Genomic DNA, 13,943 nt, shown 5'->3' on the forward strand with positions numbered 1-13,943 from the left:
TGTCCAGCCCCTGGGGTGCCTGGCCTGGGGATGCCTGTCTGCCTGCTTTGGGGTGCTGATGAGGACCACCTCTGGCCTGGCAGAGGACTCCCTGAAGTTGTGACCTCAGGGCCTCTCCTTGCCCCTTCCAGCCTTGGTCTCCTGACCTGTGAAATGGGGCTGATTGGAGAAGATGCAGGTGGAGCAGCAGTGCCCGCCCAGGGTCCCGAACCCCAGCGTTTTCTGCCACCTCCCTCCTCTAAAGTCAGCAGGCCCTGGGCGCGGGATGTGCTGCCGCCACCCGCCCTCAGCCCTGGTGCTTCAGGCCTTGGAGCCGCCCTGGCCAGCCTTGGGCTCCAGCCGGGGACACCGGAGGGCCTGCTGGGTTCTCACCTTCTGGCTCTTCCTGCTTCCCCACCCCCGGCTGGATCTTTCTGGTGTCCTGGGGAGACCGCAAGCCTTGGAACAGTGACTGTGACCTGTGATGGCAGGGGACAATCCAGGGGCAGGAAGAGGCTGTGTTCGTTCCTCAGGAGCTCCTCCCCACACCCAGCCCTCCTGGAGAGCTGCCCAAGGCCAGAAAATGCCAAGGCCACCCCAGCCAGACCCCCACAGACCCGCCCGTGGCACAGTGGCTTCAGGCGCAGGGGGTGGTGGCACAGACGGAGATAAAAGGTCTATTGGCCCTGAGCGCGTTTGTCTTCCTAGGAGAGGCAGCGGGCAATGAGAACCATCTGCGCCCAGGCCGGTGGCTGGCTCCCTCCCGCCTTGTCCCACAGCCCTCCCCCAGAGACTGCAGGAGCTGGGCAGGGCCTGGCCCCTGGCCTCACCAGGGTGGGCGGCTTGACTGGTTGGGACACCACCCTTGCTCGCCACAGCCCCTGGCTGGGCCCCAACCAAAAACAATCTACTCTGGACTCCATGCTGCCTCTGGTTCACGAGGGCACCATTCAGGCCGGGTCTGCTGTGGCCACCTGGGCCAGGCCTAAGCTCACATACTGCTGCCTTCTGGAGGCCCATAGATCTCTGAAAGGCCCCGTGGGTCCCCTGTGTCAAATGGGGCCTGTGCTGAGGAGGCCGGATGGTGGCAGAGTGGCCAGTGGGGTGGGCATTGGTGGGCCTGTGCTGAGGAGGCCTGATGGTGGCAGAGTGGCCAGTGGGGTGGGCGCTGCTGGAGGTCTTCCCTCCTCCTTGCAGCAGGGACGCAGGAGCTTGTGGCCCTAGCTGGGAGCAGCCAGGTTCCCAGCAGAGCTCTCAGGGCTCTGAGGAGTGAGCTGCCCAGCACTTAGTCTCAGCTGGGCTTGGAGGTGGTCCCGGACCCACTGCTGTGCAGCGGCACAAGTGTCTTTCCTTCTCTGAACCTCAGTGCTATCACCAGTGAATGTGGTTATATGATCTGCAGGAAGGGTCAGGGAGCCTTGGGGCCTGTGCAGTTCTCGCCAGTGTCACCCCTGCAGCTGATCCTGGCTCAGTTGAAGGTACATGCCCCACCACACTGCACAGAGAGCGTCTTCTCCCATCCAAGGACTCACCTCTCCTGTCAAGAGAACCCAAAAGGGGCCCCTTCAGTTGGAATGTGACAAGGGGTGACAGGCCAGGTGACAGGCCAGCACATGTGGTCACATGGACAAGGGGTCTCCTGGGAGCAGATCCAGGAGGAGGTACTCCTGGGGGCACCAGCCCTGCCTGCCTCCTGCCTCCCGTTCCTCTGCTCCCCTGGGCTGTTCTTCCCCGCCCTTGCCGTCCTGCACACACCTGGACACTCACTGTAGCCACTTATAAGTCCCCAGGTGGCTCTTGATGCCCGTTAGGTAGAAACCCCTGGAGGCCAGAAGACACCCCTCCCATCCCAAGGGGCCTGAGGGGCATCAGAGGGAAGAGAAGCGATTTCCAGTTCTGGAAGCATTCCCAGCTCAACCGGCAGCTCAGGGAGAGGGCGGGAGGTGCACGGCCTCTGGCGCGCCTCCCTGCAGGCCGGCCAGCTGGCCCAGCGCCACACCCAGGTAGTGCCTGTGGCAGTCATCATCAGCCCTCCGCCCGAGTCACCTGCCACGCGCCTGCCGGAAATCGCCTGGAGCGCTTGGCATGCCACTTCATCCTGCTTAACGATGAGGAGACAGCAGTGACCCCACAGGTCACCTGGCTTGCCCCTGTCACCCTGAGCAAGCCTCACAGAGAGGAGGTTCAGGCTCGGGAGACTCACAGGCTGGTGTGGGTCCTCCGTGGGCTCCAACCAAGGGACCAGCACCTGGGTCTCCCCAGGACGAGGACAGCCAGGCCCCCTGGAGGTTCGCTAGGGCAGGGACAGATTGGAATGTCCCAGTGGTGGGCATCTAGCCCCTGCCCTGCTCCTGCCTGCCCACCGGGGCCCCTTCTCCAGTAATGCTGCTCCTACAGGGCCCAGGGGGGCTTGGGACTATCTCAGGTGCCACCAGCAGGTGCCCAACCAACCCAGATCTGATGACTCCTGCGATTTCTGCCGTGGACACCAAACTGGGGTGGGAAGAGGCGCAGCAGGAATTGGGGGGGGCAGGTCAAGCACACACATAAGGAGCACAATGTTCCGTTACGTTTCCAAGTGATCTTGTTACTGAGGGAGGACTCCTGCCTTCCCAGGGACAAGAGCCTGTCTGTGGCGACGGCATCGCCCATTGCTGTGCCTCTCCTTGGGGGCCTTGGAGTTCCTGGGAAGTGGCGGCTGCAGGTGAGTGGCTGGGTCCTGTGCGTGTCCCGCAGGGATCCTGGAAGGAAATAGTCCGCCCTACTCATGAGGCCCAGGTGCCTCCCTGGGTGGCACATGCCGCCCCCGTGAGCGTGAGACACCTGGTCACACAGCATTCCTGGGGTCCTGGCTGGCAGCTGAGGCTTTGTCACCAGGTGTGTCCCCAGGGCACCCAGGAAGCAGGTGCATGCGTGTGCTCCCCGGGAGCTGTCTGTGGGGCTCCTCCTGGGCCTGCCTCTGCCTGTGCCCTGCTGGGCCTGGCAGACAAGCAGCCCGAGAGGCAGGGAGACACGCACAGCGGGGGAGTCTCTGTGGGCTCCAGGCTCCCCGGGGCAGCTCCAGGCGCCCCCAGCCTTGGGTAAGTAGTGGGTGAGTTTCTTTTAACACCAGTCTAAAGCCAACAGAATTAGGACGGTGTGCCTGCCACCCCAGCATGGCCTGTGCAGTCCCTCCAAGGCAAACAGAAAGCAGCAGGTTTTCCCTCTGAGGGGTTCCAGGCCCACTAGGCTGCTACCCATCCCGGGAGTGGCCAATGGTGTTCACACAGAACCCTCGGGGGCAGCACGGTGAACACCTTCATTTCCACCTCTCACATCGTGACTGTTCTCCTAGATGTCACAGCAATGCTTGAATGTTTGTGTCCCCACAAGGTCCATACATTGGGACCTCGGCCCCCATGTGGATGCAGTAAGTGCTGGGGCCTTGGGGAGGCCAAGTCATGAGGCACCACCCTCATCAATGGGATTAGCTTCCTACCAAAGGGCTGGAGGGAACCAGTCAGGCCCTCTTCTGCCTCTTGCCCTGCTGCCTTCCGCCACATGAGGACACAGGGAGAAAGCCCCCCTCAGCAGAGAGCAGCTCTCCAGACACAGATCTGCCTGCACCTTGATTTCCCAGCCTCCAGAACTGTGAGAAATTAATTTATGATACATGGAAATGACCGGGTCTCAGGTACTTTGTTACAGCAGCACAAATGGACCAAAACAAAATTAGTAAGGGGTCTTCACGAGTATATGGATGTGCTCTGACGTGCCACCAGGCCCTCACTGGGGACGCACCACTGCTTCCTTTCCCCCTGTGTCAGGGCAGACACCTCCAGGTGGGCAGGGTTCATCCAGAATTGCAGCTCTGGGCACAGGGCTACCATGCAAATGCTCTGAATGCAGAGGACCTCTCTCAGTTTGGACCCTGCCCACCTGGAGCATACAGGTGTCTGCCCTGACACAGGGGGAAAGGAAGCAGTGGTGCGTCCCCAGTGAGGGCCTTGTGTCCCTGAGATGCCTGGGCTTGGCAACGGTGCCACAGAGTTTCACATCATGGTGTGAGGATGGCCCAGGGGTTCTCTCTTCTCGAGTCAAGACTGGATGGTTGAAAAGCTTGGCTGCGTCACTGTGTGGGACCCAGCCTGGCTATACCAATGTGGCAAGGAGGTCCTGACCTGGCCACCAGAGAAAGGGACAAGCCAGTGTGCTGTCTTGAACCCAGCGCAGCTCACAAGCCGGGGCTTTGTGGGGGCCCCTTCTGTCAGTCTGGAATCTGGTGAACGAGGTCCTGCCAACAAAACCCTTGGCATGGACAGTGGTCACTGTGAAACCTGTGCTGACCCCTCCAACCGCCCTGAGCTGCATGTTCCTGCCCGACGTGGGGCTCTGGGCAGTCCTGGATCCCCACAAAGCATGGGCCTTATCTGTGGGCCTGGGAGTTTGCCTACCCTCTGGGACAGGTGCTTCATTTGGCAGCAAGACTAAGGGAACCCTGGTACCTCTGGGGCCAACAGGCTGAGGGACAGGAGCTGCTGACTGGACAGGAGCTCAGAGAAGTGGCAGGAACAAGAGCAAGCCACTAGGCATGGCCACTAGGCATGGCCCTCCTGGTACTGCCCCTCCCCCAGCCTCCCTAACCCTGGTCCTGAGCAGTGGGTGAAGCCAGGTCCTCTTAGCAGTGACTGCCACCGTGTGCCACCTGCCTGCCTAAGGTGGTCGCAGAGCCTGGAGGATGCTGCCCACCTCCATGGGAGCCCCATGTGGTCTCTGGTCTCCCTCCTGGAAGCCAGAGTCCCTAGTGGTCCCAACCCCATGCCAGCCCCTGGCCTTCCCCTGCCCTCGATACCATCCTCCCAGCCACAAGCTGGGTAGGCACCAACCAGAGTGGCATGCCCTGAGTTCTGGGCAGGGCCAACTGGGGATACGACCTTGCAGGGTGGGGGACAAGGGACCACTTGCCGTGAGGAGGGATGGGTGCAGAGCAGGGTGCCAGCCTCAGGCTTGCGGACCTCACAGGAACCTCAGAGGGCTCTGCACAGAGGCTGCCACCCCAGGGCCTGCAGCTGCTAGTTGCCATGGGAACTTCCTGCTTGGCTCCATGTAAAAATGTTAGCCAGGTGGCCTCCTCCCTGCAGGGACAGGGTCCAGCACCTCTCCATCTAGTCCCTGTTCCCTGGGGACTAAGGCGGCCAAAGCTCAGAAACTGCAGGTTCTACAGTTAGGGAGAGGACCCCTCCTGACCGCCAGCAGCCACAGCGCCTGGCGAGCTGGGCTGGAGCCAGTGTGAATATGGAGCAGTGCCGGGGTGCCTGAAGCTGGGGGCACTGCACCTGCCCAACAAGCAGCACTTCCTCCTCTGGGAAGGCAGGCTGGTCATGAGCATCGACTGTGACCCCTCTGCAGGCCCCATTGAAACAAAAGCAAGGAGGCTGTTTGCTGTTTGTTAAGAGCTGATCCTGCTCATAGCTAGCCGCGCGCAGTGGTTCTTCACAGGCTTCATCCCACTTTGGTGCTCAGTGTGGACACCCAGTTGGGGTGGCACACTGTAGCCCCCAATTCCGGGGCACAAGTGCTCCTTCTGTTCAGCCTCCTGAAGAGCTGGGGCCACAGGGCTACCCCACCATGGCCAGCTGGCACTTCGACTTGCATGCTCACCAAAGACCAAGAGAATGGGAAAGGAGACCAGGTGAGCCCTCCCTGAACCAGGGGAAGCTGAGCGCTGGAGCAGGCCCTGGGGGGCATGGGCCAGCGTCTGCACTCCCCACACTGCTGGGCTGTGGCCTGTCTCCTGGGGCTGGCTCTGGAGGAGTGACCCTCAGGACGGGACAGCTGAGGGCTGAGTGCCTATGCTGATGGCCAGGGAGCCAGGTCATTGCATCCTGAATGCCCCCAGCATGTTGGCTGTCTCTACACTTCTTCCCCAGAGAGGAGAGCAGAAAACCTTCAGGGGCCTGGCCCACCGGAGGGAAGCGCCTGAGAGGTTTGGGGCCCACACACATGCTCCTTCAGCACCAGGGTTTCCTTCCTGTCTCCAGGTCAGATTCTCCGTGAGCAGACACTGAGATGGGGTTTGAACGCAGGACACGCAGTGGGGCAGCATCTGGCAGAGGGAGGAGATGAGTTCCACCCAGGTCCCACCAGGCCCGCAGGGGACAGGGCTCTGGGCCATTGTGGCCCATGCACTGAAGTGGTGGCCCTTGTCCGCCTTGCTTAGTCCCTGAGAACAGAGCAGTGATGGTTAAAGGACTCTCTGCACATGAGGGAGCCCTGATGGGCTGGGGACGGGGATGTCCCTGTGCTGACGGCCCTGCAGCTGGACTCCTGCCTTTCCTGGAGGGTGCCCGTGCTGGTGAGTGCTCTTTCTGCACCAGAGCCCTTGTTGCTCTGTCTTCACGTGGCCTTCCACATGCAGGGGTGGAGAGGGCCCGTTCTTAGGTCATTAGACCTCGATTTCCTATAGCCACACTAGGGTTGGGGCTCCAACATGACGTTTGGGGGCACATAGATTTGGTCCACACAGCACGTGATTCTCTACAGCAGATTTCACTGGCTTCGGACCCCAGGGACCCGGCTGTGATTCTCTGGCTTGCACTTACCACCCCTCCGCAAGCCTTTGTGGTTCTACTGCCTGCAACACCACATGGGTCTGCTGGTCACACAGCCTGGGGACAGGGATGCCTACACAGCAGCTGGCCCTGTGCTGAGTCTGGCTCAAAGCTGGCAGCCTCACAGTCACCCTGTAAATGACCAGAGCACGTCCCTGGGTGTGGCCCCTGCACCTGTAGAGCCGTGAGAGTCCCACAGGTACGACCTGGCTTTGAGCCTGGAGGGGTGCCCAGCCTCGGCCTGACCCCTAGACCTCTAGAATGTTTATGGACAAGTCAGCCCTCAGACTCTCTGGTGACGAGCCCCTGGCACGCAGCTGCCACCTGAGGCCACTCCCCCTTGGCAGTCCCGAGGCCTCTTGCTCAACCAGCCAGCTGCATCAGGCCAGTGAGAAAACGAGGCTGGAGCAGGAGGGTGAGCACAGCACCAGGCAAGGCCGGCATGGTCACATGTGGCCGGTCTAGAATGCAGGGTGACGGAGGGGGACCTCACACTCGCAGGGGCCTGCTTCTGCTCCCTGGGCGGGGTCCCTGGCCACACTCCGGGTCCGTTCCACTTCAGCAGGACAGGGCTGGTAATCAGGCAGCGCAGTGAGGGGTCCAGCAGCATGCTTCCTTGAGGTCCTCCAGGACAACACCATCCCCACCGACGCCCCTGCCCAACAGTTGTCTTCTAATCCTGGCCAGGAGGAGCGTGGCTTCACAGGCTCCCTCAGCCTCCTTACTGTGAGCTCTGCAATATCCGAGGGTGGCTGGTGGGGGTGAGCCAGCTGCAAGTGCAGTCCAGAGGCAGGGGAGTGGCCACTGTGAGCTGGACCCTAGGAGGAGCCTGGAAATCACTACCCAACAGGGAGTGTGATGACTAGGCTTCACCATGTCCACAGCCCTGGCCCTACAGGCCTCCCCTTCCTCAGAGCAGAGACCCACAGGGCCCCGTAGAGAGGGACAGAGGGTCATCTCCAGACCACTGTGTGCTCGCCCTCCTGGCCACCTTTTAAGCCACGGGTTCCAGGTCTATACCCGGCTTTCTACTGGGGAACATCTCCACTGTTCAGTCACCATCTCTAACCTGCAGAACTGAGCTGCCCCGTTGGCAGCTGCCGTCTCTCTTGCCCATGGAGGGTCACCATGCCATTAGCCATCTCCATGACTCTCTGCACCACCAGAAAGATGTGATTCCAGCACAGAGAAAGCGTGGAACCCTCAGGGGAGCTATGTTGGGCACCCAGGGAGAGCGGGATGTGAAAGACCCTGGGGTGCCAGTCTGCATCTGGCATGGAGGGCAACAGTCCAGAGTGCAGATCATAAGACTCTGGATCACTGTAGCCCCATGAGCCCAACATCCAGAGCTTGGGGGCCACTGCCTCCGGCATGGAGCAGGACCACAAAAGGAAGGGCCCCAGCAGGCCCCAGGGAGCCAGGCGCAAAGCCCCCTGTGTGTAGGGCAGAGTGCATCTGTGGGACCCTGGCCCAGTTGACTGTTGACTCAGAAGTCTTCCGACACTTGCCCCTGGGAGGACACGGTCTAGACTCACTGCTGCACCTGGAGCCGCCTGAGCCTCCCTGAGAGCGTCTGTGGTGTCCCCCTGCGCAAGCCAGAGAGAACACAGCAGAGGCGGTGGGTGAGGCTGGGGTGCCAGGGCAGAGGAGGAAATTACAGGGTCCAGAGCAGAACAGAATCCAGCCAGAGCCTGGGGTCTGCAGGAAAATGGCCTTTTAAGGCTAGAGTCCTATTTGAGTCGGTTAGTGAAGAAAAAAAGGTATTTGCTTTGGTAAGTGTCTTTTTTTGAGCCGAGGCTTCCTGGTCTATACTCACCTGTGTCCCCCCACCTCTAGCAACTGTGACAGGGAACTCAGCATCTGTGGGGCAGTGCCAGAAAGCATCCAGGGGTAAGCTGCTGAGCATGCAGGTGGTGGGGGGCAGGTCACTGGGTCTGGACAGCAGAAGTGGGGCTGGCACCTCCCAGGAGTGTGGAGGTCATGCTTCACTGACTGGATGAGCTCACCAGGATGAGGGGACACTGGTAGGGGATGGTCCACAAACTCGCCCAGCATTTCAGCTCCTCCTTGCAGACTCCAGACTCTGCTCAACCCTGGGGCCAGGGCTTTCCCTGTTTCTCTGATGTTGAAGGACAACATTGACTGTATCCCCGGTTGCCCAGAACCAGTGCACACCTGGCTCAAACCACACCTAGCCTCATCTTCAGGAGCCTGAGGATTGGCCCTCGTCCAGGTTATCAGGACCCCTCCTGGTGTGGTGGGTGGTGGCCTGGGCAAGTCCACAAAGCTCTAGCACCAAGGCTGCTGACCACAGATGTCAACCCTCCCAGATTGTCTGACCTTGGCAGGAGTCACTTCCAGGTGGTCTTGCTGTGGAGAGCCCAGCTCTGGTCTGAGGGAGCTTGTCTGGGTCTGTGTTCGGCAACTCTCCATGGGCCCAGAGCTGCTGCCCTCAAGGCTGCCTCCAGGAGGTAGAGTCCCCCCAAGTGTTCCAGAGACCAGGATGATCCCAGCCTGTCCCCCAACCAAATCTCCTAAATACCTAGAGGAGCTTCTTGGCAGAGGGCTATTTTCCAGGGTTTGGGGTGGGAGATACACATGTTCTTGGGATGGGCGATGGATAGCAGAACCCCTCTGTCCCCGCCTGCACCGCCTCCCTGCAGGGGACTCCCCAAGCGTGATGGGGAGAGGGCGCCACCTGCTGGCAGCCATGGAGGACTGCGGTTTCACCAGACCACCTGCCTGTTGCCAAGGGGGACTCCTAACCACCACACCCTGGCCCGCACCACCTGTATCTGGAGGTGGAGAGAGATTGAGGGCAGTGCCTACCCTACACGTTGACTAGCACCCCAAGTTGAAAAACTCAAGTCTAAGGAGCCATGGGGAAATTCAGGATCCTCCACACCAGGAAGGAGTAAAGGCAGCTGGTCCCGGGAGACTGTGAGGCCAACAGCCCTGTGCCCCACGGCCTCCTGCCACCATTCTGCAGGTGCCCCATAGGCATGGCTTTTCAGATTTTGAGTTTGGCGTCATTGGACCTGATGGTGCTAGTCTACCTACCTGTCTCCTGCCAGCCGCCAGGCCCCAGACTGGCATCCCCCTCACCGGCACCAGGTTTCAAAAGCTTAGAACTGGAATCCGGTCACTAGGGGTCCTGCTGGCTCCCAGCTGCCAGGCTGCACTGCTAAAGGCCAGCTGTGCTGGGGGTCCCTGGGGAAGGGGGCAGACAGGAAGGAACAACAGTCTGGAAGGGGTGGCACCAAGGTCCATCACAGAGCTGGCAGGGCTCCAGAACAGGCCTGAGACACTCCCCACTGCCCTAGGGGGTCCAGGGGGGCTGGGCCGCCCCAAGTGCCTGCACGGTTGGTGTTGGTTGGTGCTGAGACCCTCCCTAGCGGGGTGCAGGGCCCCAGGTGTTCCCCCCACCCTGCCCCCTCACAGGGCTGGTTGCTCAGGTGAGGCTCCGGTTCCTGGCACGGGAACACAGTCCTCTGGGCCACACAGGGAGGAGGAGCCGCAAGCTCCGGTAGGACTGGGGTTTCTCTGGCAACCTCTGGGCGGGGCAGCTTCCCCCAGCGACCCGCACCTGTGCTCAACTCCAGGGCGCCTGCATTGTGGGCCCTTCTGGCCTCAGAGCTGTGGCTGCTGCCCAGTGTCTTCCCGCAGGCAGGAGCCCTCCAGTGGGTGAGTACCTGGGGTGATCTACCTGATCCCTGCCTGTTCTGCACCAAGCACCTGGAAGATGGGGTCTGGGCAGAAGCAGAGGGACGTCAGGGGTGAGGGGGCAGAGGTCAGGGTGCAGAGGTGGGAGCAGGGGGCTTAGGCACTCTTCTCTCTGCACTTGGCCCTGCACAGACTCCCCACTCCTCCATCCAGCTTCTCTGGGGGAGTCTTCCTATCTTGTGGCTCCCCAGGGTGTGGGGCCTCCTCAGGCAGAGCTAGACTGCCTTGGGGCGTGGTCTTCTCCCCTACCTTTCCTGCAGGGCTGCCTTTCCTCCAGGCTCAAAGGAGCTCCTATGAGCTCTGTTTCTCCATCTGTGAAATGGGAACAAACATTCCCAGACCTGAACCAGGCTGACGTGAGGCTCTGAGTCGGGCCCACCTGGCAAGTCCTTTATTTTATCCTGACGGCAGGGGAGGCTGCACTAGGCAGGAAAGCCCCGCCGTCTGTGACCCCCCTCTGGTGTTGGAGCGCCTCCTTGGCAGCCTGTAGGTGTCCTCCTGCATCTTCTGGGCTGCTGCATCATGAGCCTGGTGCTGCAGCTGGGGCTCTGCAGGAGCGGTGGCAGCCCTCTCCGCAAGCTGCCTCCTGACCGCAGTGCCCGTGGCTGAGGACCACTTGCCCACATGATCACTTGCGCCTCGTCTTGCCCCTTCGGCTCTTCCACCTGGCCCTCCAACAGTCTTCCCAAATCCCAGTCTATGGTGTCACGCCCTCCCGCCCGGCACCTGCTGCCTCTGTGGCCCTGTCTCCTGGGGCTGAGGCCAGCGGAAGCTTCAGTGGGCTGCCCAGATTCACCCACGAAAAGGCCCTGCCCTGCCCTGCCCTGCAGACCCTTTGGGATGTGCGTGTGTTGAGTGTGTTTGGGGCGTTGTGTGTAGTGTGTGTGTGTGTGTGTGTGTGTGTGTGTGTGTGTGTTTTGTGTTGTGTACATCAACACAGGGCAATGCGCTTTGACCCAGGGACTCTGGTCATCCACATGTCATTCCCTGGGTGTGACCGTGACCTGCTCCAGCCTGGAGAGTGGGGCTGGGTGCTTCTGTGGGGACCCTGAGGCCCTGCTGCCTTCCTGGCACTGGCAGCCTGGTGGCCTTGAGGTGCAGCTGTGCAGCGGGAGGCTGTGCCGCTGCGGCAGGGCAGGGCAGTTGGCGGTTGGGTGCCATGCCAACGCCCAGGCCTGCGTTGCTGTTGCTGGGTGCTGTGGTCTCCAGCCCTGGGGGTCCCCCGGGTGGTGGGCGTGGTGCCCTCCGCTGGCTCCCGGCAGGCAGCGGCTGCCCACAGCCTGCTGGGGCCTGCTCAGGCTTTGCTTTCCAGGGCCGAGGCGGTGAGAAGTAAACAGTGTTGCTAATTAGAGCAGAGCTGCCAGCTCCAGAAGGGGCGCCTCCCCACCCACCGCCCACCTTCCGCTGCCCAGATTGCAGCGGAGTCAGGCATATGCCGGGCTGCAGCCTGTGTGCCTTTCACAGTTGTGGGGTCTGGGGGCCTCTGCAGTCCTGCTGCTGGCTGAGCCACCGCTGGTGGGCTGTACCCGTGCAGTCCAGTCTTGCAACTGGGCAGTGGCTGCGACCAGCACAGGGTGGGAGGCTCCCTCTCTGGCTCCTTATCTCACTCTGTGGCCTAACTGAGGACTTGGTGTTCCGTGTGTCTTCTGACCTCCCAAGAGTGCTTCCAAGTGGGACGAGTTTCTGCTGACTTCAAGGAGGAGTGGACGAGGGCCTGGAGGCTGCACAGCCTGCTTGAGGTCACCTGAGGGTGCCTGGTATCTCAGCCACTCTGCCCTCCCCTGCGTAGGCTGGGCAGGGAGCTTGGCTGGCGGGGCTGCTCCTTGCCTTCTCCGTCCAGCCCTCCCTCCCAAGAAGCCAGCCCTCCTGCAGAGCTCTGCTTGACCTGGGACCCCATTCCTGGCCCTGGGGGTGTGGGAGGTCATGGGAATGGCTTGGCATGCTGGCCTCTGACCCTGCCAGGTCCCTGGACATGACACTCAAGCTGAGTCCCAAGTCCCTTCCATATAGCAGAGGTAATAAGGGGACTTCCCTTGAGGGACTGTCACAGGATGGAGCATGTGCCCAGCTGTGCAGGGCTGTGGATCCTGCTGTTAGAAGGCATGTTTGTTGGCATAGGTCCTGGCCCTGCAGGAGCGGTGGACAGAGGGCTGTGCTCCCCGGGAGAGAGGGGCGGGAGGAGGCCAGAGGGGATGAGGGAGGGTGCCTCGTGCACCAGAATGGAATTCCACAGAGTGGAAGCCGAGGGGGTCGTGGGGGCCCAGCAGCAGGTCCTGGTGGGCACGAGCCTCCTGCTGGGCCTGCAGGGGGGCCAGCTCTGGTGGAGGTGCTGCCAGGGACAAGTGTAGGCTCCTTACCCCAGGTTCTGGCCTCTGCCCAGTGGCCTTCTGGGTGTCTCTGCTCCTGGCCACTCTGCAGAGCCAGCACAAAGACCCTCCCTTCTAGCAGGTGTGGCAGTCCGGGGGTGCAGGAGACAGAGTGTGCAGGTCTGGCTGTGCCATGGACTGGACATCCCCAGAGGCACCTGGCCTTTGGGGGCCAGCATGGGCTCCTTGGGTTGAGCCAGGCCCATGGGACCCAGCAGCTGCCCAGCACGGCCGACAGGGTGGTGCCATAACTCACAGGATAGCAGCTGCTCTGCTGTGGCTTTGGCCCCCTGACCAGGTGCCCTTCGAGCTTTTGGTTTAATTCCCAGGACGATATTCTCTCGGTTCTGGCCATTGTGTGTGTGTGGCTCCATCCGGCCGAGCCAGGCCTCCAACAGCCTTGCTCCTCAGATCCCTCTCCTCCCCTTTTTGGGAGAAAGGCTGGGGAGTCCTGGACTCAGCTGCTCTGGAGACCTGAAGGCCCGGCAGAGGGGAGGTGACTGTCAGTAAAGGGACCGGTCCTCTGGGGGCTGGATGGCCCAAGGGCCATGTCTGCAGGAAGCAGCGTGGCATTCAGTCCCAGGCGTGGGGAGGCTCTCTGGGAACCGAGGGAACCAGAGGTGGAGCTGCCTCTGGTTCCAGAGCGGTGTAGGCTTCCAGGAAGGCGTGCCGGACACATGGTTGCTCCCTTTTGCCCCCTAGCTTCTAGTAATGGCCCAGACCTGCCACGCAGGTTGTCGCAGATGGAGGGTCATCCTGGCTGCTGCCCACTCCTGCAGCACACTCTGGAAGGTTGTGGAAGGTCCTCAGCCTTTTCCAGGCCTCCAAGGACTCCCTGCAGCCGCCCCGGGGTCTCCCCTCTGGGACTTCTGATCTCTTGCAAGGTCATCAAGGACACCGGGTGAGGTCTTTTCCCTTTCAGCCTCCAGGTGGGTCATCCCCAGGGAAGCCCTAGCAGAATGGGACACCAGACTGGGCGGACGAGGCAGATCCTGGTGTTGCCAGGGGACCTTGCTGCAGAGGCACGCCTGGGTCTGGGCCACCGCGTGGCCTGGGGCCCTGGGCAGGATTCCAGCCCTGCTGGCTGTGGCAGTGACTGCTGTGGGGGAGGGCTGGGAGGCCAGAGGGCGCAGGGCAGCACCTCACCTTCCAGGTAGGGTCTGGCCTTGGCAGCCAGCTGGCTTTGCACCCCTTTCCTTGGGCACTAGGCAGGGCTGGGTGTGGCAGTTCTACAGCTCCTTCCTGGCATGTGAGGCCTTGGGTTCATCCGCAGCACCACAAAATA

General features: G+C 61.5%; 1 protein-coding gene across 19 annotated transcripts in view; it reads left to right on the plus strand.

Moving 5' to 3' along the window:
- The first annotated feature begins 10,149 nt into the window (after window positions 1-10,149).
- Ccdc187 (coiled-coil domain containing 187) overlaps window positions 10,150-13,943 on the plus strand; it is a 50,007-nt gene continuing 46,213 nt past the window's right edge. For 16 of the 19 annotated variants that reach the window (XR_007104998.1, XR_007105000.1, XR_007104999.1 and 13 more), the window contains exons 1-2: window positions 10,150-10,253; window positions 13,361-13,559. The gene's annotated coding sequence lies outside the window, so the exon portion shown is untranslated. Of the gene's footprint in view, window positions 10,254-13,360; window positions 13,588-13,943 lie in introns of all 19 variants that reach the window. The other 3 variants (XM_047525079.1, XM_047525089.1, XM_047525090.1) reach the window with 1 other exon arrangement.

This window comes from Sciurus carolinensis, chromosome 14 (genome assembly GCF_902686445.1).
Source record: "Sciurus carolinensis chromosome 14, mSciCar1.2, whole genome shotgun sequence".
NCBI lineage: Eukaryota > Metazoa > Chordata > Mammalia > Rodentia > Sciuridae > Sciurus > Sciurus carolinensis.